The sequence below is a fragment of the Tympanuchus pallidicinctus genome, unplaced genomic scaffold, assembly GCF_026119805.1.
Source record: "Tympanuchus pallidicinctus isolate F22 unplaced genomic scaffold, pur_lepc_1.0 scaffold16, whole genome shotgun sequence".
Lineage (NCBI taxonomy): Eukaryota > Metazoa > Chordata > Aves > Galliformes > Phasianidae > Tympanuchus > Tympanuchus pallidicinctus.
Genome location: NW_026294679.1, coordinates 17224229 through 17251297, shown reverse-complemented (window position 1 = coordinate 17251297; position 27069 = coordinate 17224229). Strand labels below are relative to the sequence as shown.

Below are 27069 nucleotides of genomic sequence, written 5' to 3'. Positions count from 1 at the left end.
CTTCAAGGAAATTATGCATGGAAGTTCTTTCTTAGGAATGATGGAACTTAATTTTCATTTCCTTGTGGGTACAGTTTTGTACAGGAATGAATCCATTTATGCGCAGTCTTTTTCACATACAAGTGACAGACTTGTAAGTTCTGAGCACTATGCAAAAGAATGGCTTTATGCTCTTTCTTCCAACTCCAGAATATCATACAGGAATGTATGCTGAGCTCACCATACTGATGAGAAGAGCATACTCGCAAATCTGTAGGATTTGTAGCAAGCAAGCAAGAGAAAGAAAATCATTTCAAACTGTGGACTGTGAGGGGCTGATACACCAGTAAGTCCCTGAGCCCTTTCTTCAGCAGGCACCAGAATCTGACCATCTCCTCCACAAAAGAGTGTGTGTCTGGCTTGGAGTGACTTGTTTCACTTGATGCTCTTGCAATGTGCGTGTGGCACTGCAAAGTGGCAAAGACTTGATGCTCTTGTTGAGATGCCAACAGAGAGGTAAAAGGGCAGCATATCCACTGGCTGGACTGCAGTCAGAGTTGAAATTCCAAATAAGACTAAAAGAAGAACAGGTACACAAAGCATATGCTCTGATTTGCTGCTTGTTTTTAAATGTTGCCTTAAATCTAGATGGCACAATTAATGTTTTTCTCCTATGGAAAGCTGGAGGATTAACAGTAAAGCTCTGCTGTGAAATGAATCATCCTGAATAACCAGGAGCAATGCTAGATCTGTCTCTATCTGTATAAATAGTGCTGGAGGCAGGCCTCATTCCAGAAGTCCTTTTGTGCTCTGCAGAGTTTCTGAGTGAATACTTACAACTAAGCATATGTTGACATTTTTGCTGAACAGAGATTGATTTAAATAATGTGCGTAAATGTTCCATGAAACTTGAGTGTCTGTTCCAGGTTACGCAGTATCACAATAGTAGTAAATTAATGAAGTATACTGAGAAGCCGGCTTTAAAGAATACCGTGAAGAGTGGGATGAAAGCATCTACAAGTAGAAATGTTCTCAGATAGTGGGGAAGAATGGTTACATCAAAGATGTAAATATCTCAGCAACTGAGTAAGGTTTGGGATGATGAACTCTTGAATACCAGTAGGATGTCAGCTGCTCACTTGGATGAGAAAGGAAGAGCCATTTGGCTGTCCAGAACTCCTTTGAAAACAGTCGGGAAGGTTTCACTGTTTGAAGCTTCTTGTGTTTTGCAGGAGAAACAAGGTGAAATTCCAAGTGTGTTGTCTTCATCTCTTGAGTTCTCTTATTTTCTGTCAAACTGAAAACCTCTGGCTAATGATTTGTTGTCTTTGAACAGCATCTTAATAATGTAGGTAACTGCTAGGAAACTGTGCAACTTGCCCAGCTTTTCTGTTTTCTTTTCTCTCAGAGGAGAGGAGGAGCCAGGCTGCCCAAAGCCATAAGTGCACCATTGTGCTTCACCAGCTGCGTTAGTGTGGTGTCCCTGGAATGATTCTTGGACTCCAATGGAATCACTCCAGATTTACACCAGCTTGAGGTGGGAATCCAGCAGTACAGCCCAGCAATTTGTCATTTCAGCTAGTGTCTGCCTTTTTTAGTTTAATAATTCAACCTAAAGCAACCAAGCCAAAAAGCTATTAGAAAAATATGTGACCAACCAGATTTATTTTGTATTAATTCTGTGCATGTGGGAGTTTCTGTGGTTTACCTTTTCTGTAGGTGGTAAAAAGCAGGAAGCACATGCATTGCTGGCACTACGTTCACAATCAAGAGATGAAAATGCCAGTTTGAGAGAACAGATCAGAAAGGGTTGGATGAAAAGTAAAGCCCATTCTGAACATCCGATGCCTAAAGGTAGTGCAATAAACAGATAATATTTATTTGTTTGCAAAATCTTAATTAGGCTTGAAGTGTTGAACCCTTTAGGTCAATTGAAAAAATGACACTTTCAAAAGTGAAAAACAACAGAACTACTTCTTTTTTAATCAAATAAGAAATGTTTCAAATGTCTTGATTTTTTTTCACCTATACCTGTTTCAGACTAAACACACTGCCAAATTTAAACTAAATTGGTAAATAATTCAATCTTTTAACAGAAGTCTCTTCACGTATCTCTTCTTTTTCATTACTGATAGGATCTAAAATCTTCATGATTCCAGTTCACCACAGAACAGAACATATTTGGACTCTCTCAGAAAACCGTGATAAACACTAGATTCTTGGGTTGGCTTTATTCCCTCTGCAAAGCCTAACTGTTTTCACTGATAGCGGTTGCTATTAGTTGTCAGTAAATTGCTTATATCTTGAGACCTCTTAGATCACTGTCAGGGCCTTAAAGTGGGTCCATGCCCTGCCAGTATACAGCAAGAAGCTCCAGTGCAATATGTCATCATCAGTCATTCCCTTACCATGAAAGAGGCAAGTTGCTATGCTTTGTTGATTCAGCTGGAGCTCCTGGGTGGTCCATGTGCTGTTGGTCACAGGTATTGCAGCAGTGCAGAAAAAATCCTGGATTATTGTGCTTTGACTTGTTCCAGGAAGAACGATACATCCTACCAGTCAGCTTGTGATATGTAAAAACTATTCTTGGCCACTGATAGTATTTTGCCACCCAGAGGCAGGAGGAAACCAGGAGGATGCTGAAGTGGCAATACCTCAATGAAGAGGAATGTCTCCTCAACTACTCCCCGAGTGTGTTTCTATTTTGCTTCTGTCCTGGCTTGAACCCACTGCTTTTTGTCCAAGAGCTGATTTTTATCAGTTGATGATATCACAGTTTCATAGCATCAGCTGTGCTACAAATGAATAGACCGAGATGGATCTATTGTTCTTAACATACTTCTTGCAGTATGGCTCCCAGTTTTATGTACACAGTATGTGAAGGTGGTGGAACCAATCCTCAAATGTCTGGTGAGCAAACAACTTAACACCCTTTGCTTTTCTAGTACTTACTTTATTCTAACAAACAGCTCCCTGTCTGTAGGTACTCCAAGCACCTACATATTCTTTAGACTGAGTACCATCCTCTAGGGGTTAGTTTTCAGCATTTTCTATATAAGGAGAGGAGAGGGGCTCCTCATCTCTGCAGCAGCCTGCTTTGTGTAGGCCAGGATGCACTGAACTGTGGAATGTCCCTGACTTCAGTCTTGCTCTCTGACACTGAAGACAAATTTTAATGCATTGCTTAAAAGGAATTGAAAGATATTTTGTTTCACAGTTTCCACAGAGGACTCTTTCTCCATTTTGTTTCTTTCTGCAGACAAAGAATTAACAAACCTGAATAAAGCTAATACTTTAGAGAAATAAAAGATAAAGGATCCCATGAAGAACTGGAAGCATTTCCTCTCTTTTATGTTCTGAAGTTCACTCACCTTTTTGCTATTGCAGATCAAGTGCAATGCATCAAAGATTAGCTCCTTGCAAGCCCTCTTTGTCATTCTCTTTCTGCTTTCTCACTTGGCAGTACTAATAAATCACAATCCTAAGAGCAAAATAAGTTGCATCTTTCCATATAGCACAGGCTCTTGCCTGCAGAAAGCCATTCCATGGTCAGATGAATATCTGCAGAACCCAGTCTGGTTGTGTAGCGCAGTGTCATCATGCAGCTGTACCATGTGTAAGAGGTGATGAGAATCTCTGGGTTGGTGTCTGACAGCTGGTATCTAGAACATAAGGCACTTGAGTCCTAAAGGATTCGCTTGCAGGATAGAGCTCTGAAAGATTAAAATCATCTCCTTACTCATAGTGTCTATTTGCACTAGTGGAAAAGTAAGGAGTCAGTATTCAGTAAAAATCATTGCTTCATTGCAGCCTGTGGATATTAGTGGTCCAGATACTCTAGAGCAAGAGAAATGATGCAGCTGATGAAGAGAATGACTGCTGAACTTCATTCTGGAAATGCTCCTTCATAGTTAGCAAGAAATCCCTGGCACCAGGCTCCCCATAGCCGGCAGGACGGCTCCCTCTGCTGCAGCCATGGCACAAATCTCAGCTGTGTCAGCCTCTCTCAGGCTGCTTCACTTCTGTTAAAGCTCCATTCAGAAAGTAAAACAGGTACTCCCAGGGAAGGTGAGATGGTGAGCAGGTTCAGGGGAGGACATTTTGTCTTCCACCTCACCCCACATTCCAACCTTTAGCAGGACAAACCAGTGTGCATTGATTACTCTTACACAAGAGAATCTCAGTGACTCGGTACATTGATCACAGCAGTTAACAGAAGAGCAGATAAATGTTTTCACGTACATACTGCAGGGAATTTCTCAGTTTTATTTTTAAAAGTGGGTACAATGTGTGACATAAAAAATTCTGGGAACTGAAACCTGTTCAAAAGAGAACAGAAGGAATTATGAGTGGAGTCTGGCCTTGGATTCCAGAGAAAAGAATCAAATTTCTGACCATAAGCAGATTGCTTGACATCTCCAGGATAGGTTAAGTATTCCTTTGGCAAAAGGGAATAGTATGAGGATAAATCCTCCTGATTGTGAATTGCTCAGAAACATTGGTGAATGTGGTTTTGAGAAAAAGCCAGCCCACAACAGCCCAATCTAGTGCCTCAGTAGTAAAACACTGATTTAAGTATTGACTTGGCCCATTAAGGAACCCAAACCTAACCCCACTGTTGTTTTAACATGATCAGAGTTTGTGAGTATGCACTGAAAAATACGCACAAATGATTGTACACTTTACCTAAGCTGCATGCTAATCCTCTGCAATTTAAAAACAGACATTAATTCTCACATTGGTTTTAGCCTATAATGTGAGTACTTTTGGTCAGATGTATAGAAGGATTTAAAAATAAGACTGAGAAAACGTGTTCTGTGTCTGATTATTCCATCCTTTTAGTCATAGTGCCTGTAATAAAGGCTAGCTGAAAAGGTTAACACTTAATTTTACTGCAAAGTAAATGAACAGCTGAAAAAGCCCACACTGATAATGATATTTCTGAAAGAAAGTTATATTTAGTAACATCATTGTTTCAATAAAAACATTCAGCATCCAGAAAAGAAAACTTTCATGTTTTTCTCTGCCTGGCCTTATCTGAAACACTTGGTTGAAAATAAAAAGAAAATGGAAACTGGCGTACAAAGATTGATATAACCATATGGTGGCAGATAAATGCTTTGAAATCTTTTAAGGCACTTCAAAAAGGAAAGAAAGAAACAAGAAAGAAAAAGAGAGTCTGTACTTGCTGCAGCACAGACTCAAAAAACTTATTTTAGTTTTCCTGGCAAAGCTGATCACTCTTTTTTAAATGTCCAAAGTACTCTTATAGAATAGCCTTTATATTATGCTTCCTGAGTGTGCCTCAGGCTGCAGAGGAGCCAGGTCACCCTCAGTCTGCCACCCTACAGCACTAAGCTCAGTTTTGATGCCGGTTCTGCAATAGGCCTATGGTTATGAAGGCTGGCAGATGACCCAGGGGAACTTCAGTGTGGGGATCTGTTGGACAGTGTTGAGAGAGCAGAGCCTTTGAAAATAAAGGATGGAAAGTCTCAGATGAAATTCTTTGACTTCAATTGTTTGTGGAGTGGGAGAGGTTTATGACAGAGGCTGATAAAAGAGAAATAAACAAAAGCCATGTGGTTGCCTTGCTACATCTCTTCGCATCAGCAGAGCTTCTGTGGGGACTGAGGACTAAGCATGATGCCAGCTCCTTGTGCCAGTTCTGGAAGGAGCCAAAGACAGGCACACATGTAGAAGTGTACCTCATCTTTTAGTCCATCTATGTCAAAAGTATAGCATGTATCCCTTGACCTTGCCAGGAACATTTGCAAATAGAGACCGCTATCTATACTTCTGAGGAAGGAAAATGCTGCAGCAGCCCATCTCTTAAGCAGAATCACAAGGCCCAGGACAGAATGTGCTGAGAGTGAGGGGAAAAGCACAGAGATCTCACTAAGGATTCTGCAATGTTACAGGAGTTTGTGAGAGGACAAAGAAAAGATAGTTGCAATCCAGACAAATGATGACGCCTTGAAAGGAACAGATGTGAGCTGTCAGTGCAGAGCCGGAGTAGGAAGAGGAGCGAAAGGCTGCTCCTTAAGTTTAGGAAAGAAGAAAGATGAGGGAGAAGAGGGAAACATCTATAGGTGGGAGGATGGTAAAGGAGAGAAGAAATAAGGGCTCTGTTTAAGAAGAAAGGGAAGAAGGATTCTGAGATGTTTAGAGAGAGAGAGAAAAGAGAAAGGAGGGATTTATTGGAGAAAGGGCTGTGTGAAAACTTCTATGGGAAGCTCCTAACGTAGTAAGAATAATATTTAAGGGAGAAAAATGGAAGGTGGAGGCGTAGGTAGAATAAAGATATGCTTTTGTAGACCTAATAACAAAGAAAAGGGTAAGGCTAGCACTACTTTTACTAGTGGTTTTGACATGAAGAGTGGCCAATGAAGCCTTATTTTCTGGTTGAATGCAAGGAACAGACTTGCTGTTGGACTTGCAGAAGGTTGCTTAGAGATGCTGGTGATTCATGGTAGCAGGACAGTGGTCTCTTGAGAGCAGTCATGAAATCTGAATTTGCTAACTGGAAATAATGATATTGTGGTGGAAGGCTCTCATCTGTTGCCAGAGACTCTTAGCGGAAGCTTATTCCAAACCATGTTTACCACAGATGTCTCCTCTCCTTTCTCTCACCAAGATCCTTTCCTGGCACATATCAAAGGATCATGTAGTTTGCCACTTCTCTTGTCCAAACAACAAAAATTCTGGAAATTCTGACTTTACCCAAAAGAAGTTTGTAGGGGAAACATATTAACTATGTTCACCTCAGTAGTGATTAAATGTCAATACTAGTTTTATTTATGTGAAATAGGACTTAGTGACAACTAGACCCATATTTGACCCTTTGCAGCCTCTGCTGGAGTCCGCGAGAGTTGGACTTGAGCTTCTTATTCCTGCAGAGGCTAGGAGGCTGTGGAGACATTGTTTGGGGCAGACTTTGTGGATGGAGCACAATTAGAGACTTGGAGGGCAGTGCAGAAAGAATGTGAAATGGAATGACAAGCTTCTTTTCTCTACAACTTTTACAAGATGTTCTAGTGTTTTACTAGATTTACTTAGGCAGAGTCAAATTCATGGTGCTTTGAAATGGAAACTTCTCTCACAATGTACTATTTAGCCTGTTTTGATCAGCATTGAGACCTAGCAAGAGATTGCTGCCTATGAAGTTCAAAGTGATTCAGAACAGAACCTGAGAAATATTGCAAATGTTTTTGTGCCTCTGGCACTTATAAATGCCTACCATGCCTGCAAGCCTTGATCTGACATTGCATGTCAGCAGTATCTTTATAACAGTCCAGTTCTAAAAAATCCCATGCTACTCTTACCACTTTAGAAGTTATACACATTGACTTACAGTGATTTGTTTCTGTTCCATTGCTTTCTCTCACATCGAATGAGAAGAGGAATTGGACAAGACTTTATACATAGGTTGCTCAGAAAGTAATGCCTCCTACTTATTTCAGCGGAAACTGCAACAGATACAAAGAGCACAGTAACACTATTTGATAGAGCAAATTCTCAGCTACAAAGCACTATTTTTCAGAGTAGTTACCACTACTAGCTATGCATTTTCACCAACGATGAACCTATGTTTTGCACTCATCAAAATCTGCACCGCTAGAGGTGATCTACTCTTGCTGCCGCCGCTGCTGAAACACACCACCCACTGCCTCACTGTGCTCGTGTCCACTGTTTGGTCTTCATAAACATTCAGAAAGCATTGCTAAATTGCTAAATTGTGTCACATTGTCCCTTTACTGCCATCTGTCACATGGCAACAAAATGTAACAGAATGCTGACAAGAAGGTTTAACCTCTACTGCCACCCCACCAACATCCACCAGATTTTGTGGGTCAACATGGTAAAATAGGAAGCATTACTTTCAGAACAGGCCTCATAATTTATAATCAAAAGAAGGAAATTGACTTTGTTTAGTACTGAATTGGTACTCAGCAGAGCAGATTTTGTTTTGCCAGACACAGGGCTACTAGATCCTTCTTCTCATGGTGTTCTGACTCATCTGTTGAGGCTATAGATTATTTTTGCTTATCTTTGCTTCACTTCTTTCACATAGTATCTCCTAACCACTTGCAGAGTCCTCACATCACTGTATGTTAGTAGCTTAGCTGATCCGCGAACATCTGCTGTATTGTCATAGGTTAGTTTGATATACCAAAGAAAACCAAAATGCCTTGAATTCCTTGATACACCAAGCTGTCATTTGTAAGGATGCTGATTTCTGTCAGGTCAGCTTGTCTGCAGTACATATATCTGAGAAGCAAATAAGTTGAACAACTCTAGCTTTTATTTTTAATGTTATATGTTTGTGGGTCAAGGTTATTAGCAGGGTTGCTGCTGTATTTCTAGGACCAATTGGAACTGTGCTTGACCAAGAAATATTTTTTGACTCAAGTCTTTCCAAAAAATACTGACTTTAGACAAGAATACCACTCATGTCCAGGAGCAATAATGTATCCACAGATATATAGTGTGTTCCAGTTGTTCTTCACTGTCCCTGCACAGCAAATTGATATGGTAATACGTCACAGATTGGAGCCTTGACCCTGTCTCCTTGTGTTTCAGTAGCTGTGTTTGTCTTCTCTCAAGTACAGAAATAAAAGGAAGATTTGTTTTTCTACCCCATAAGAAAACTGTAAATTCCCTGATATTTTCTCATCTTACTGGGATGAAAAAAAGTGAAATCTAGAAAATTGCTACTGGAAATAGAAAAAAATATGATTAGGTTTCTTGAAATATTGTTTCTGTAGTTGAACAATGTTGCTTCACTTTGATCTTTTAAAATGCCTGCACTTCATGCACAGAGATCACATTTCAAAACAAAACTTCACATTAATAAAAACAAAATTGAAAAAAAAGCCACAATTGCACAACTCTCCACCACACACACACATACACACTCACAACTGTAGCAATCTTGTTTTCCAGCAAAGTTTGTTCAGAAACAACCTTTAGAACATCACAGATTGGAAGAGAATGCCAAGACTGATCAGAGTATATTCTTCTCCTTTGTAAATTAGTATCTTCACTTCAACTGCGTCTCTGGAGAATCAGGCTGAAGCCTTCGAAAAGCATCCAGCAGAAGGCTGGTGCTGGAGAGGGTGTGGTAGCCTGCAGGGCTCAGAAAATAATCAGCTCATGTCCTGAAGCATGAAATTTGATTATCCTCTCTTTTTCAGACCACATCACTGTGGTTACATCCAGCCATTTAAAGACCCTCTCTCAGTGCTTTGCTCTGCGGCTCCTGCAGCACTGAACACTGCTATCTGACTATGCATTGCATACAATGATCTCTCTTTACATTTATGTCAGAAGCCATTGAAATTCATTGACAGCCTCAGTTCACATCTCAAGAAAAAGAGTGAAAGGATTGCAGGATGAGAGGTTAATATTCTTCTCTGTAACTGCATATTTATTATTATTATGATGCTTCCCTTTTCCAGAATAAACAAACAAAGCCATGCTTTTCTAGTTTTTGTTCTGTATGTGGACTGGATCTACCACAGAGTAGTTTACGGGAACAAGTAAAATGACATCTAATGCATGGGAAAACAGCTATCAATTTCCTCTGAGTATGTGTCAGTTCACTGATGTCCATGCAGCTGTATAACATTTACCAATAGAGGACATACCCAGGCCTATGTACAAGGCAACATGAGATGATGATAACTGTGTCGCTTTGGAAAAAATCCAAGAGAACTTCATGTAGGAGTAAATGAGCATCTGAGTGACATTAGCAAAGACATGTCCAGTTCCCAGCAGGAGGAAAACGTGTTAACCATAGCCTATAAAGAAAGAAATCCCAGATGCAAGCACAACAGATCAGCACTTGCAAAACGAATTGGGGAGGAAGAAGCACCTGAGTAGATGACTGTCTTCAATTTCATAAGCCATTTGACAAGAATGGAAAGTGCTTTTGAAAGGCAAAATGGCAACCACAAAGATTTCCGTGCAGATGTCAGTGAACTTTGCACTGAAAGCAGTGAATGGAAGCAGTTGGAGATGTGGAGAAATGAAAAACAGGGGCTCTGGAAAAATATATGTTTTCCCTTTTACTCTGCCAGCATGTACCTTACATGTTGGTAAATCAGTAGCCATTCTTCAATATGACTGTCATCTACTGAAGGCATTAACGCAGCTCCATTCCTTTTCAGCATCTCAAAATTTATTAATGCTTTTTTTCTTTCACATGATGTTAGATATTACTACTCAACAGATACCCATTGTAGAAATGGAGAACCAAGGCACTTGCAGACGACAGTTCCCAAGCAGAATGCATCTAAGACTCAGTGCTACAATGTGTATTTTAGATGTCAAGCCATAACATGGAATTGCAGTCTTGAATTAGATGACTCCCTACACGACACAAATCAAGCTAGGTGTCTAAAAAATGTGTTCTCTAGTCTTCTCTCAGATGCTCAGCACAACCACACTGAGAGCAATAAGGTAGAAACCCTACTATCCAAAGGAAAGGAGCAAGGCAGCACTAGCACAGTGGACAGACAGCATCCGTCTGCTTCTTTGCTGTGATGTGCTGGGAGATTCCACCATGTGAATTGGAGGATGCTGGCAAGAATCCTGGGCACCCTACTGCTGTTCTAGCCCTATGCTTCAGTGGGGGGTGATTTTTAATCTCAGATTGTTTGTCTGTTAGAAAATAGGTCAGCCACAGAAATACTCCAGAATTTCTTCCTAATTTGCACTCTCTGCTCATAGTTCACAGCCTACTGCCTATTCTTTCTGAATGACCTTTCCTTTCTTCCTCTGGTTTGGCTTTGTATTTTCATACTCCACCAGCATGATATGAAAAACCAGGCCTTTCATCTTTGATATGTGCCATTAAAAAAAAAAAATCAATGTTACTTTCTCATTGTTTAGATAGTTTTTAATAAGGGGGATAAAAAACCAATTTATTGTGTCTCTATCTTCTGTCCAGTTATCTGAAGCTATTATCATTTCCATGTTTCCACTTAAAAGATCTTTGGTCTTTGTATGTTTCTGTGATAAGTAGTAATTCTCTCTCCAGAAAAATCACATGGAAGTTCCTCTTCACTGTTTCATTGTGGGATCTGCGATCTGTACAGATTCTACAGGTCATGTTCATTTGAACGTATGGACTGTCTGTATAAAAGTCCCCTGCTTTCTTTTTCAGTGTATTTCACTTGGCCTAGTATCACCCAAAGATGGGTTAAATGTCTCCTTGTGCTTACAAACCAAAACTATTTCCAGTCTGTGCACTTGGACAACTTGCTTTTTTCCTCCCTTTTTTCCTATGTGCAGATTTCCAAAAACACTTTTCAATACAAAGGAAGAGAAAGAAAAAGTATTTTTAAATGTATCAGCCTTTCTTTTTTATGAGTGCTTGTGAAATTACTGTGTTGTTAAACCATCATAGGTGGCTCATCTCAGTATAATGCTCAAATTCATACAGACGGAGGTACGGAACAACTTAATGAATACTGAAGAGATGTAGAACTGTTTTTAAATGTATCCTGATAGCCACAGCAGGGGAATCGTGTTACACCCATCCAGGATATTAAAGGGGGTGCTTATGCCTCTGAAGTAAAAGAAATTGACGTCAGAACAAAAGGGACCTGAAAGAGAAGTCAGGTCTAGTTGGAAGTTACAGTGGTTCTTATCAAATTATTAGTGAAGCAAGAAGCCAAGGAGGATGTAAATAGAATTATATTCACAAAGTGTGCTGTAATGAGGCAGCTGGTATTGACACGCTGTTCTCTCATTTTTCATTCTGTTATGAGACACTAATTGTATTGCGTGAAAAACCATTGCCTGAAAAAAGTCGGCCCCACAGTCCTGTTACTGCAACACAGGGTTCTGGATGTGGCAATGTGTTGGAGGAGTAAAAGCAGGCATCAGTAGCAGCATGTGTGGATCTTACGACAAAAAACAAGCTTGAATGTGATGTTGTTCATCATGATCAGTCAGTGAGAAATTTGTTGTAAAGAAACTGCTTACCAGAACCTAAGCAGCACTCTGTAAATATCAATGAAATCATTGGCCACCAGATTGACTTTTCTGAGGTTTTATGGGGTTAGGTTGCAAGCATGGAAACTTTCATGCGTTGAGTGTGCAATGGGAGATCTTTCTTGTTGTTCCTGGAACATGGCAGAAAAAACATGCTGAGAACTGGAAGAACAACTTAGCAATAAAAAGGTGAATACAACAAATAGTTCCCAGAGTATGAGCTTTCAGCCAATGCAAATTCCTTCCTCATCCCATCTGGTTTGCAAGTAATGGGTGAGTGTCTAAATAACCAGATTTTGATTGAGAATACAAAAACTGAAATCTACTTGCAGTCCAGATCATATGACTCATGTGACTCTGCTTTATCTACAGAAGACCTATTGTCACAAAACCCAAGAAACAAACTCTCAGTATTTTGTATTAGTTTTGTTCCAAAAACTAAAAAGACCACAATTACCAGAGAAATATTAGCAATATTAGAAATTAATATTTCCTCTCGCATGCTGAACAAGGTCATGCTGAAGTTTGCTCATGAGTTCTATTTAGATTTAATTCCAGTGGGGCATGCTGGTTTGAATTGGTATCACATTCCAGCTTGATTCTGGACTTGTATCAGAATGCATCAGTGGCAGAAACCATTTGCTGTGTGGAAGACAGAAGGGCTAAGCAAAAAAGCCTGGCATAGACATGTGAAAAATCAATATTACTGACCAGAATTATGTTTATGAGTTAGCAGGCTGGAAAAGCCTGACATTTCTCTGGGCACATCTTGCAGGCATGTTTGCTGCAGATAATCCAGGCTGCCACTGACTTGGCCAGTAATTGCAAGATTAATGTTTTCCTTTGTATGAACTCTTCCTGAGATTTTTACCCAAAGTATTGGAATATGCTTTTCATCAGTATAGGTTGACACAACTTCCCTTTCCATCTGCTTTCGGGGGGAACAGTGAAATTGATGTTTTTTGTTTGTTTTAAAAAAAATTAACATCCCCATTCAAAACATTGGAAATCTTAACAATAGCATTCTAAGATATCATTTGCTTTGGATTCCACCTTAAGATTCAAGTATTGTGGGGTAATATTTGCTATATTAGCAGTACAGGTTTATGTGAATGAAAGCTTATCGTGCCTATCTGATGGTGAAGTGTACTGTCCCTAATGCGACATCCGTTAGTTCAAGAAGCAAAGAGGGACAGAAGGGGCTGTTCTTAGGGCATTGAAAATCAGAGGGTGTAGAATTCAAAGAAAAGCAGATTCCCTTGGCAGTCCTTGAAGGTCATTGCATATTTCTTATTCACATCACTTATTTCTTGTGCATCTTTTTTTTTAATCTAAAGACCACTGCTTTGGCAAGTGTATGAAATGAGATATTTGGTGACAGGATGACAGTTGCAATTGTGGGTGCTATCATCTGCCACCTACTAAACAGTAATTAATAAGATCTGCCCTGAACAATACCATTGGTTTGTCAAATGCTGACATGTGCAACAAATTCTAAAGGGAAGAGACACTCCATCTGGGTCCCACTCATTCACTCTCTCTCCTCCTTATACCCTCAGCCTACTTATAAGCATTCGTTTTTCCATTTCTTTTCTCTTTTTCTTCATTGCAAAGGTTGCTGTGTATAAAAAGTGACCAGGAAACATTTTCAGTCTGTGTTTCCAACAATCTCATGGATTTAATTGGTGTGGTATAATTAAAATTTTAAATTTACAGTAAGTGGGGTTTGTTTGTTTCTGTAGATGCTTCGCAGCTACGAGATTTCCCTGTGCTGCTGAAAGTCAGTGGTTGCTTCAGTTTATAAGCATGGCTTTCACTGTTCAGAAATCACTTCTCTGTGTTTTGTCATATAATTTTGAACTTTCATTTTACTGCATTTCTTCAAGAGATATCACCAGCCAGAAATAGAGGGAAATGTTTGTTCATTTTAATATGAGGGAATCACTGTACTGAGAGTGGGTACAAAATGTTAAGCTTGATGCACTATTTTTAAGTACTGAGATCTAGTAAATAGCAGTCCCATTTTTAGGATAACTGCTTTCCAGCACTGCCATAACAGTATGCAGTTTAATTTGTGCTCTTCACACAGTGGGATAAATCAGGTGAAGCTCTATTAAGGTTGGTGTTGTTTCCTTATCAGAGAGCCTAAACATATTTCTACAACTGAACACAATATTCAAGTTCTGAGTTTTGTTAAAGCATGTAAATCTAGATTAAGTTCACCATGTATTAACATCTAATGTCACAATTAGACAAAGAACTTTCTTGCACTGCAGGTGTGGAACTCAGAGATCTTAGATGTGTAATTATCTCACACGTACTGCGCTACAGACATTCCAAGCTAACAACATATGAGCTAGATTCAGTGACTGAAAACAATAAGGCCACATAGAAAGGGTGCTTGGTTAAACTGTCTTGCTGAGTAACAACTATCACATTCAAAGCCCAGTCCAACTTCAGCCTGTGTTGATGTAGATTTTACACTGAGTCATTAAGAAGCACCAGCTTTAATGGTGTTAGCTGCATTTTGTGTTGTAGACATCCCCACAGTTACATGGCATCCTGCTGGACTGCTTGACATGTGAAGAAGTACAGCAAGCTCCCTGACCTAACTACCCTATCAGAGAATTATTAAGATTGGAAAAGACCTTTAAGATCATCTAGTCCAACTATCTGCCCACCACCAACATTGCCCACTAAACCATATTCCTTAGTACCTTTGTACTACATCTCTGATATACATACTACATACACTTATTGAACCCCTCCAGGGACGGTGACTCAGCCACCTCCACGGACAACCCATTCCAGTGCTTGACCACAGAGAAGTTTTTGCTAATATCCAACCTGAACCTCCCATGGCAAAACTTAAGTCCATTCCCTCTCATCCTATAGCTGAGAGAAATGACCTACCCCCAACTTCCCTGGCACTGAGGTCAGGTGGACAGGCCTGTAGTTCTCTTAGATTCTCCTAAACCTAACCCTAAACCTAACACTAACCTTAACCCTAAAACCTTCTTCTATATGGGGTTCACACTGGTAAGCATCTGGTCCTCCAGGACCTCTTTATGGTTTACCAGGAATGCTGATATCAGTGGAAAGTGGCTTGGCAATCACTTTCTCCAGCTCCCTCAGCACCCTCAGGTGGATCTCATCTGGTCCCATGGACTTGTTACAGCCTAGATGGTCTCTATCTCCACCTGAATCTTGGGGGGTTTATTCTGCTCCCCAGCCCAGACTTCCAGGTAAGGGGATAGAGTACTCTGAGGATAGTTATCTTATTTTTTATTTTTAAGTTTCATCTTATATATATTATTAGATAATGTCTGATTATTAAAGACAGATGTAAAGAAGACATTGAGAACAACAGCCATTTCCTTTTCCTTAGTGACTGTGCTCCCTGCTGCATCCAGAAAAGGGTGAAGATTCTCCTTAGCGCTCTTCATGCTATTAATATATTTGTAAGAAAAAAAAAGAAAAAAAAAGTTCTCTTTTACTACAGTGGCCAGGTTGATTTTAAACTGGGCTTTTGCCTTTCTAATTTTCTACCTGAATATCCTAGCAACTTCTTTGTACTCTTCCCTACTTGCTCGCCCCTTCTCACTCTTTCTTAGGGGGTAGACGCTCCTTTTTTCCTGGAGTTTCAGGTAATACCATGAGCTAGGGCACACAGTATGTAGAACCTGGGCTGCCTGCCTGTACCATTCCTCTGGGGCAACATGGCTGTTATGCTTTCCTGGGCAGAATGTAGTAACCGACTCGTCCCCTTAATGTGAAGTATGTTTGGGACCATGCTGACAGTTAATGTAGCCCTACTGCATGGACATGCCTAAACACTTCGGTGAAGAAATGAATTAGGCTGCGTATCATTCTGCAAAGGCAAAAGTGAGTCTGGTTGAAATTCAGTCTACATCTGCTCTTAATCATGCTGCAGTGTTTGTCTTTATTAATTCTATCAGCTGTAATTTTATCAGATGAATCCCATGAATTTGAAGACAATATGTATAATGCCATGGCTGCTTTGTGGGATTTGGAAGAAGTTGGTGCTATTGATTTGGTGCTATTGACCCACTTCTGTGGAATACAAGTCTGTGGAAGTGAATGAAGAGACTTCGTCCCTCCTCCTCCTGAAAAAAAAGGTTTAGATAGGAATTAGCCATCCTGAATCTGGCCATTTTCAACTGAAGTAAGAAAGTGCAGAACATGTTTTATGTATGTTCACACATACATGTGTATATGAGTGCACATTTTCTGTTTTAGTAGAAGTGAATCATGACAAAATTCTGGAAACTTGGCACCTTTCCTTAACCCAGGTCTGGCATTGTGCCCACCTTGTATATAAAAGGAGTGAAAACCTTTTTAATTTCTCCAATCCAATTCATTATGCAGTGGTGCACAAGTTGCCACATGTGCTGTTAGGAAGTCTCAGCACAGATGGAAATAGACCTTGTTACAGAATATAGGTATTTATCACTGGTGACACTGAGCTTCCCACTTGGAGAATGATTAACTGTCTTGAAGTTCATTTACAAACTGATAAAAGCTGTGAAATGGGGCTGACTGGTTAATGCCTGTTAATTCCTGCATGTCTTTTCAAACAAATTGGAGGAAGACCAAAGTTTAAATTTTGAATACTACAGATCAGAAAGGCCTCCTACGCTGAGATTTGTAAATTTCCTTCTCAATAGAATAAAAGGAGACTTTTTACAATTATGTTTTGATTGCATATGGGGTATTTAGATTAGGCAGAGTATGAGTGAAAAGGCTAGAAGTTAATTTGTGATCTAGTAATATAAAGAAAACCCTGCCTCCTATATTTCAAAACATATGACCAGACATTAATCAGAGCAGCCAATTACCATATAAAATGTGGGAAATCCTAAGGAATTATTTCCTCATGATACATAAAACATACAAATGGTACAAATAGCTTTTTGTTTTGCTTTTTGATCTGAACAGTGCTAAGGACTGAAAGTTCCTTGACTTCTTCAAGGTACAAATGGGATATAGCAACACTGAAATATATTGCTTGAAATTCTAGGAGAAGATGTTTACAATATTCAGCTCTGAAGACTGTTCTGTCTGGGAGAATAAGGAATGGAGAAAATTAAGCCCTCATACAGAAGGACTGCTCTGTCAATTGGTGTTTTAGCTGATAGTCACACTGTTACCAACAAGGAGGGGTATGCTGAGTCACGTATGACCTAAGCCACCTCCTCAAGTATGAGTTAAATATTAGTGGTTTTTGCTGTTTTGTTGTTGTTGTTTTGTTTGTGTGTTTGTTTGTTTTCCTGGCTGTTCTTAGAATTCAGGAAAAAGGGAAATAGTTTTACTATAAAATTAAAAGATGCTAGGGAGCAGGGTTTTGGTAATTGGATATCTCCAGTGCAAACATCTACTGAATCAGATCCTTTATGCTTTCATGTCTTTATCTTGATTTTAGAAGGCAGGGACTACACAGCATCCATCAAAAATGAAATCTCAGTCCCAGTGGGAGGCAATTATCTTTCCATTTGATAGTGCCATCACAGAGCAATACACCTGCCAGTATTTCACTCAAATGGATGCAGACTCCAAGCTTTCCAGTTTACAAATGGATTTAGTGGCTCATCTTGGCTGCTTGGAAGAACAGGGTTCAAATGGTCCTTTTTTTATTAATAGTGCTTCTCTTTTGTGGCTGCCTGTATCACCTTTCATTCCAGCTGGAGTCTGAAATGGAAGCACTGCGCTAATGCTCCACAGGACAGGCTGGGGTTTTCCAGGCCAGCCAAACTCTGGAAGTCCTGGAAATATTGCAAAGGAGCCTGCATGTATCTGTCAGCTCAGTTTTCCTTGGTTGTCCACAGCTGCAGAGGATGGACTCAGGTGGATTGGATGATCCCACCAATCCCATGCTCACAGATTCAGATAAGATGGTTAAATTGTGACCTAGACAGATACTTTACCTATTTTTACCCTATCCTCTCCTCATAAGATTAGGCTGATATTTTTAAGTCTAAATCAAGAGGGGAAGGCTAGAAGAAGACTGTCTCTTGCTGGAAGGATTGTCACTTGAAGGGGAAGCAGTGGGCTGTGCATTCCTCTCTTATATACTAAAAAGTTATTACACATTACCAACCATTTTTTAAAATTATCTGGTTTAAATATCTGGTTTCTTTCTTATGCTAGACTTATTACACTGGGCAATGTACCTGGTAGACCAGAACTCTTCCACTCATGGCCTTGTATACTTGTACAGAGAGGGCTAATGATAACTGCTATGGGAATTCAAGGAACTTAAAGTGCTTTATTTTTCTACACTGTTCTGAACAATTGGATTGATCAGTATGATGACTTCGGATATTAGCTTGGTGCATAAAAAGCTACTCATTTATTTACTCCAGCATGTTTTTGCATATTTTATTCAGCAGTGTGTCAGGTGTCCTGCACCTTTAAGAATGAAGCACAAGTCCTATTGAAACATCTCCTCAAGAACACTTTATACTGTACTCACAATCTTTCACTGTTTACTCAACCTTTCATCCCATTGCAGTGGAATGTGTAGAAAGTACTGCAAAGCAGATTCTGATCTGACATACCATGGGGTAATCTAGAGTAAGTCCAGAGTCCTGGATTTATTCAAGTAAAATCAAGAGGGGGAATTCATCCTGCTGTGCTAGGCTTCCATAGCCTTCTCTGGCAGCTGCTGCTGCCTGTGAGGAGAAGAGTGCAATTGCTGATTTGCCAGAGAATCCCAAGCATAAGAGCGAGTGTCAGCAAAGAGCCGTGGAATCAGTGGTGCTAAATTCTGTTATACATGTTAAGTATACAAATCAGATTAGACGGTGAAAAAAGAAAGCAAATGTCTTTTCATAACCCAAGTCTAGCTAGGAGCAAGAAAAAATTCTTTGCCAGCTCCCTTCCTCTCCCTCCCCACTTTCCTCCCACTATTTCAGTACCAAATATAACCCAAACTTATGGAGTGTCTCAGCTACTGAAATATGATGTTTCTTTTCTGGTTTTCATCTGGGTCTGCAGGTGGAATTGCAACAATATCACAAAATAAGCCTCTTGCATGCTGCTTCTGATCACAGACAGGAATCAGGCCTGTCCCCTAGAAGTACCTAGGCATTCTCAAGATGAGCAGGCATCCTCCAGATATCTGGGAAGTACTGTCATGCCAACCCGCCAGTTCCTTAAGATGTATGTTCTTTGTTACTGGCCACGTGCAAGCTTTTCCAATCAAATCTATCCAGCACATGAAGGTTTTCCAAACAGAACTTTGCCAGCTCGTGGCAGCTGCTGTGAGAAGATCTTGAAACGTGTTGCCCAAAATGCTCAACTAAAGTGCGAAGGTGTTGAGTATTTTCAGCTGTCTTTCAATTTACAACTATCCCTGTATGTTGCTGTTAAAGTCACAGAAAAATATACTCATATAAGAAGAATCCTTCTTCAGAAATGGTATTTCTGAAAACATCTGGAAATCAGTGCAAGTTTTGTGGAGTATGAAGATACGAGGTACAAATATGTAATGACACATTACATTTGTTAGTTTAAGAACATTCTTAGGGATTCTGAATACAGCAGCAAAATCCCTCCATCTATCTTCCCTTATGCTAAAAAGTGCTCTTATTGAGGGATTAAAGTTGTTATTGTAATACTATTCATAACGTATACAGTTTGCAGCTCTCACATCTGTTTTTTGCACTATGAATCTAATCATCAAGACCCTTATTCACATTTGTTTTATGGATAATAGGACAGGATACCAAAGGACTGAAAGGAAATAACAGAGTATTGCTGTAATGGTCTAATTAAAGATTTCAAATTAAAATCTAATTTCTAATTAAATTATAATCTTAATTTCTAACTAAAAATTTAAAGATTTTCAAAGAGGAGAAAAATCCAGAATTCTGTGGTGTGGAGAAGATATGCAGTGCTACCCCATTTTCACTGATACAGGTGTGAACAAAGCCATGTGAACCTTATATCCCAAGGAATATGCCTCTGCCAGACCTCCCAGCTTCTGATGTTCTCAGCCATGCATCAAGAGAGATAAAAAACTTCACTTTGCCCATGAGAAATTCTGGAGAACCCAGGGAGCTTTTGAGAGCAGAAGACTTGCTCTTCCTTAGGCACTGACAGTCTAAAGGAGAGTGAGTCAGACTTCTTGCCAACCTGTCAGTTGTCTGACTTTCTTGTGTCAAAGAACTCAGATGATGGGGTAACATACAATATGAATATTCGTCTGTATACTTTTGGGTATGTATGTTCAGATATACCTTCCCATAGCACTTCTACTGATAATATTTAGAAGAATGAGTTTTGTAATAGTGACAGTCTTAGTGACCTAGATTAATAGGTGATAATTCGCTTGTATTTCAAAAACTGGAACAGAGAGAGAGGATTATAGAAAATTTCACTTCAGAAATATACATTATTATGTTATATATTTATGAGACGACATATTTAAACTATTTCATGCATCTGTTCAACCGAATACATGCTGCATTATGTGAAGGAATACTAATTATGTGAAAGCTCATTAATTTGAAAGTTGTCCTTATGGGAAAAGACTTTCCCGCAAATAGTTTTCAGGCGTTCCTTACTTTGTTGAAGTTAGCAAATTGTAATGAAACTCTTCCACTGGAAATTCTCCAAGTAGTTTGTTATGAAATCTGTATAGCAGTCGGAAACCAACAGCTAAGTGATCCACATGGAAAGATGTACAAGGTGAGAGTAAAACAATCAGGATCCGTGTGATAAACAGTAGTTAGAGAATGCTGGCTGTTTTTGTGAGCAGCTTGAAAGGCAGATTGATCACCAAAATAAAAGCTTTTGTGCTGCTAGGTTTAATGAGTTAGAATCATATTCTGAAGAGGTGGCTGTAGCAAACTCACACTCCTTGTGAACTGACAGAGTGGGGCACTTATAACAGCTGTGAGAACTTTTAAACTGTCTAATGATTGCCCAATGTATTGTAGAGATCTTCATGGAAGGGAGCTTTAAAGAGAGATTTGAAGAATTGGAAGGTCACTGTTTCTTCATGTGGCTAATGTCACTAACAAATAAGTTCTAAACAAATGACTGTCTAGGTGTTTGCTTAAAGAAGAGTGAAGATGCACTAAAATCAGAGATCCAGAGTGTAGAATGTGTTGAAGCTTCAGTCTGAAAGAGCAATTTATCTAGCCTGCTGGCCACTACTTCTCTCTTTATTGGGCATCTCTCAGCTTTAGAGACAGTGATGAGACAGACCAGGCTGAATTGTTTTGGCAGCCAAGTGCTTTATTCTATTACAGGCCCCAAAAATATCTTACAGACAGGCATGTGATGGGTCCACTAGAAGGTCCCATTGCACAGCAGTGTAAGTAATACAACAAGATTGTACAACTTCGTATGACCAAAATTCTTACATGCTGTGCGGTGTTACTGACTGTGCTCATTTGAATGATAATGGCCTCTTCTCACCCCGTGGATACTGTTACAATCATTGGCCCTGCAAACCATGTCTTCTGGTGCCTCCATGACCGGCTATGAACCTTGTCTGTGTGGATGATTCCCATCTTTGTTTTGGAGCAGTTAGAATATGAATCTTATACGGCTTTTGCAAGTCCCTGATACTGTATCAGTAGCTCAATTTTGTCCTGGTCTTAGGAAAACTGGCAGTGTTATCCTAGAGAACTTTGACTTAGAAATACTGAGGAATGAGCAAGAGCTGGCTACATCCTAAATTGTCAGTGGAATATCCCTTTTGAGTTTATTCTGAAATTTTGCCTTCTTTCAGCTTCCTCTACTGGCAGTGAACAGGATCATACCTCCCTGTTAGAATTCTGCTAAAACAGAAGTTTGATAGCACGAATTTTCATCTGAAATCTGGGAAGAAAACTCTAACTCCAATGTGGTAGAAGAAAGCAGCATTCCTTTATTCCTCGTGATACGCACTGGGTGACTTGACAAGCAAGTGCACCCTCATAGTGTTCAGGTTCTGCATTTGAACATTTAAGACATGCATATCCAGTGCATTGACATACATATTCATTTTTTTTCAAGGACTCATAAATATATACTAATGTCCCTTTGGGCATAGTCAGTAATATCTAGGGTGCTCAAGTGCCCACCTACTACTTCCCCATTTTTCACCATCATCTGCATTGCTGAAGCCTTTGACCCACTTTCATCCACTTTTCCTCAGTTTAGAAGATTTCCATGGCTTATGAGGCCATAGTGAGCCACTTTTTAAAAACAATGCATGTGGAACCCAAGGAAAATATCCTTGCACATTTTGAGGCAAAAGATAAAAGTATTCTATTGTGACTCCAGCACTTCTTGCAAGGCAAAATTATTGAGGCAAAAGATAAAAGTATTCCATTATGTTCCCAGGGCAGAATTACTGAGGAAAACAAGACTAATTGCCCACTAAAGCTGAAATGGAAAGTTTTAGAAATATCACTTACAGATTCCTTTTACTAAACTAATATATTAGTTCTGATGTACTAATCCCTATAGCTAAAGAAGCCAATCTATATAAAAATGAAAGCACATATAGAGCGCAGAGATGTAGTTTTCTGACACCATGTTGCCTCAGAAAGTAAAATGGCATAGTGGCTGTAAATTATCTTAAAGGCAGGATATTGAAAGAGCTTATTTCAAGCAGAACTGCATGATGTCTCCGACTAGAATCTCCAGATTACAGGGGGGCTAGATGGAAGAGATCTAGAGCTGAAATCCCAGGATTGGCTAAACAGACTCCCTATACTAGGTATTGCAGCTATTAATCTTCTGAATCTTCTGTATGCTTCCTGTCATCCATTTGCAAGGCCTCTGGAGGTGGTTTTCTTATGATAACATTGTAGAACAATTTACACTAATTCTAGTTTGATTATGATTGTCACAAAAGTACAGTGGGATTTGTATAGTTTTCATTATGCCAAGTGGTAGATTCAATAGATCTGAATTCTTCATCTGGCCTTTTTCCTGGCTTTCTAAGTGATTATGATCAAGTCAATTTACTTTTTTCTTCCTCTGCTTTCCCACTACTGAAGTAATGGATGAGAATACGCAGTGTTATATTACTAGCAAAGACAGTGATTTTTTTTTCTAGTCTTCTGTATCTGGACTGAAGATTCAGATCCAGTCAGAGATGTGATTAGTCAGGTTTTCATGACCTGGCTAAGTCTTTGTCCATCATGCCCTCACTGATCTAAGACATCATTAAAGGGCAGGCAGCAGCTCCCTGACATTTTGCTGCTATCTCATCATTTGAGAGACAGTAGCCTGCATCAATGTCCATGATGAGCAGCGCACCCCTGCTGCCTGTCACAGTCACATATTTATCAAGGTACAGTAATTTGTGAGAACATTAATAAATACAAATCACTCTCCAGGGAGCTGCAATACATTATTCTACTTCTCGACAATAACAGGCCTTATTATCTTGCAGGGAGATGCTCCTGTCAGGGCAGTCAAGGATGGCCATTTCTAATGAAGACAAATGATCTCCTTCAAAGGAGCGGCAAGCCTTGATTTGGCTTAATGGCTCACTAGTACTAAGCATGGATTTAATCAGAGCTCCAGCTTCTGTCACACAAGGGCCTTGAAGACAGGTAATTGGAGGCAGGTGCTAAATACAATCTAAATGAAATGTCTAGTTAATAAGGATAGTTTGAAACTAATAACTTCTCCCCCTCCCCCAGCCTTAGCCCTTGCAGGGACATAGAGACAGATAGATGAGCTTAAGCTAAGTTTCTCAGCATTGCCTTTCTCACTTCGAGTACTGTGCAGCTATTTGGAGTTTGTTAGATGTTCCAGTTGGAGTGATGCTCTTTCAGATAAGATGTTCTGTTGAGGGGCTGTGCTCAGAATGCCTTTTTTTTTTTTTTTTTTTTTTTGTGCTGTAATAGGCAGCACAGCTAAAATCTGGGCAAAAAACATAAAATCATAGAATGGTTTGGGTTGGAAGGGACTTTAAAGATCATCTAGTTCCAATCCCTCTGCTGTGGGCTGCCCAAGGCCCCATCCAGTCTGGCTTTGAATGCCTCCAGGGATGGAGCATCTACAGATTCTCTGGGCAACGTGCTCCAGGGCCTTGCCATCATCTGAGGAAAAATTTCAACCTCGCAACTAATCTAAATCCCTCCTCTTTTAGTTTAAAACCATTTCTCCTTGTCCTATCACTATCTGCTCATGTAAAATATCAGTCTCACTCTGTTTTGTAAGCTCCCATTGTTTAAGGCCAGGCAATTAGCAGGACTGCCTCTTGATAGCAGAACCAAGCTTTCTAAACCCAAGTGATGATAGGTTCACCTATTTCTGGGAGCATGACGTAGCAGTGATATGTGAAATAGATCTCTCTCAATTACTATTCACTGTGGCAGAACCATTCAAGATTAGTTGCCCTCTAAGGAATTTTTTTTTTAGAGAAGAATTAAAGTCATCCCTGGCTCAAATTGCTTATTGAACTACTTGGAAACAAAAATTCTTCCTGGGGGCCTCTACAGCTTTGTCTACATTTTGGGAAACCAAAGAGGTTTTGGCTTTTCAGATACATTTTGAAATTCATTGTTGATTTCTTTTTAAATTCTTTTCCTTTCATCTATTTTTTAATTGAAAAAGAAAAAGAAAAAAAAAATAAGGCCAGCTGTGATTAACAGATGAGAAATACGACTGTCTTGAGCAGACGACTGTATCAAGGAAACACTCAGAAGTAAAATACTTTTAGGTTAGAAGTTAGTGTCTAGTGGATCAGAATTCTGCTACCTTGCTTCTTCTTTATGGCTTGAATTCCTCCCAAAGATATGGCAATAGCCCCAAAAATTGAGAATTTCCCACTAGACAAAAAACAGCCAAAATGTTCAGATGCCCTTCAAGTTCACATCAACATCATGGTCACGGATCTGATTGCAATGCAAGTAGCTGCAAAATTACAAAATCTAAATTACTAAATCAAGCTAATTTAAATATTGCAAGCAGTGCAGATGCAGCAGCATGGCCTGTATCACAAACTGATCAAGACTGGCTGGCGAGTGAGCAAATTGAGTGTGTCAGCTGTGATCATGTCTGCAGAGGGGAGCAGCCATGCTCTGTAAGTGGCAGAGGTTTATGTTTCCAAGGTAGCAATTCACATAGTCACTTCTGATCCGTGTGTGTATGCAGGGTTTGGCATGGACAGTCATGACAAAAAGTGCTGATGGGTGTGAGAGAAGGGAGACTTGATTCTGTATCAGAAGGAGAAGGGTGATAATGTCTACCCAACCTTTTAAAGATTGGTGTGCACCTGTGTCAAAGCAAGATATTTATGGCAGACAGAGAAACAGTTATTCTGTCAGAGATAAAGCACTGGAAATACTCTGATACTGTCACTGATCCAGCTGAAGTCACTTCATGAATAGGAGTTTGTGATAACAGTAAAAATCATGTTTGGTGATGGAGGAAAAATGGTAGAGAAACCCCAGGCTGGGACCGCAGCTTCTCTTTACTCCTTGCAAAGCAGAATTGAGACAACTGTAATCAGAGCTACTATTCGTGGAGCCATGAATTATTTATGTGTGTACAGTGTGCAGTTATGAGCTATTTTTAACATACAGCCACAACTCTCAGTGACAGCTCAGACCTTAATAGTGAGGTAATTCTGTCTGAAGATTGGATGCTGGTGTTGGTAGGCCAGGAGGCAAATGTAATACTAACAACTAAAGCGGACAGGAGGCAAGCCCAGGATGACCTGATGAATCTCAGGACTGGCAAGTGAGTCTTACATTCTCTCTGAATAACCCTGTGGCTGGTGTCAGCTTGCCTGGGCATCAAATACTGGGAAGATTCTGCTGTGTCCCCTTGGTTGATGTGCATGCTGCATGGAGAATTGTGCACGGTGTTCCCACTTACTTTGGACAAACAGGCTTTGCTATTTTTATCAACAAGGGGCTCTTCATTACAATGTCATTTGGGAGCATTGGTGCAATAGAAACGAGCAACTTTGCTTCCCCAGGAGCAGCATTACAGAAACAAGGCACTAGGCCAGAGGTTCGTTTATACTGACCAGGATTCACTTCCCAGCTCTGGGAGTTGTTCACTATGAGGCCAAGTCATTTTGTCTCAGAGTGTATTTCACTGTCTGTGAAAAGCCAGGGATAATGCTACCAGCCTCTCAGGAGAGAAATGATTTGAGGCCCTCTGTGAAAGGTACTATACAGGCCCAAGCTGCCATTGTCAAGCCAGTCCCAACAATACTTCATGGAATGTGTGCCTTTTGTGTCTGTTCTGAGGCCGTAGGGAACAATGCCTTTTCGGGACAATAGATGTCTGCAATTCATGGTGAATTTCCTTCTCTTCTCTCATTAAAATCCATTCATTTCCAGTACAGCCTCTTCATTCTCAGACATACATCTTGGATATTTGTCAACTTCTATTCATCCTATTTAGTCTGCGCATCTAATCTCTTGGAGACTGAACGTTTCCTCTGATGGCAGTCTTTAGAGTGCAGTTCTGCCAACTGGGATGCATTGAGGAGAGCCTCTTGGCAAGCTGGCTCATTCTTGGGAGCACACATATTTGAGTAGTGAGACCTCAGGCATTTCTGCTGTGCAAGAAACCACAGCACTCAGCACTCAGTAAAACTCAGAAGTGAACCACGCAGTGGCACAAACTTGCTTCTTGCACATGTTATTATACTCCTACCTGTTCTGACAGCTATTTCAGGTAGAGGAGAGAGAGAAAGTGGTGGTACATTACCCAGTAGGAGGAACACAGAGATTAAGTCCATTTGGATCAAACTACCCAACAGCAGTGAGATCATAGCGGTTTTGGCTCAGTATCAATTCAGCAGTGCTTCAGCCACTGACATAAATAAGGGCTCGGTCCTAAGACCGTTAGGTTAGCCGTTTTGCTCTGCTGTCTTTTATAGAGAAAAACACCGTTTGCAACTGGGCGCTTAAGCAGGAAGCTTTTGCTGCCAGAGCTCCAGAGATCCTTGAGAGCTTGGTGACATCTGGTGGGAACTGGTAGAATCACAAACCTTGTGCTTCCATCTGCCGTCAGCTCTCTTCGTGCTGTGAGTTCTACAAGAAAAGAATTCTTGCTGGACTAGAACTGTGAAAAAAAATAACGAACGATAACCTA

General features: G+C 40.0%; 1 protein-coding gene across 1 annotated transcript in view; it reads left to right on the top strand.

The window, feature by feature from the left end:
* MAPK8 (mitogen-activated protein kinase 8) overlaps window positions 1-27069 on the top strand; it is a 185648-nt gene that overhangs the window by 29047 nt on the left and 129532 nt on the right. The window lies entirely within an intron of this gene.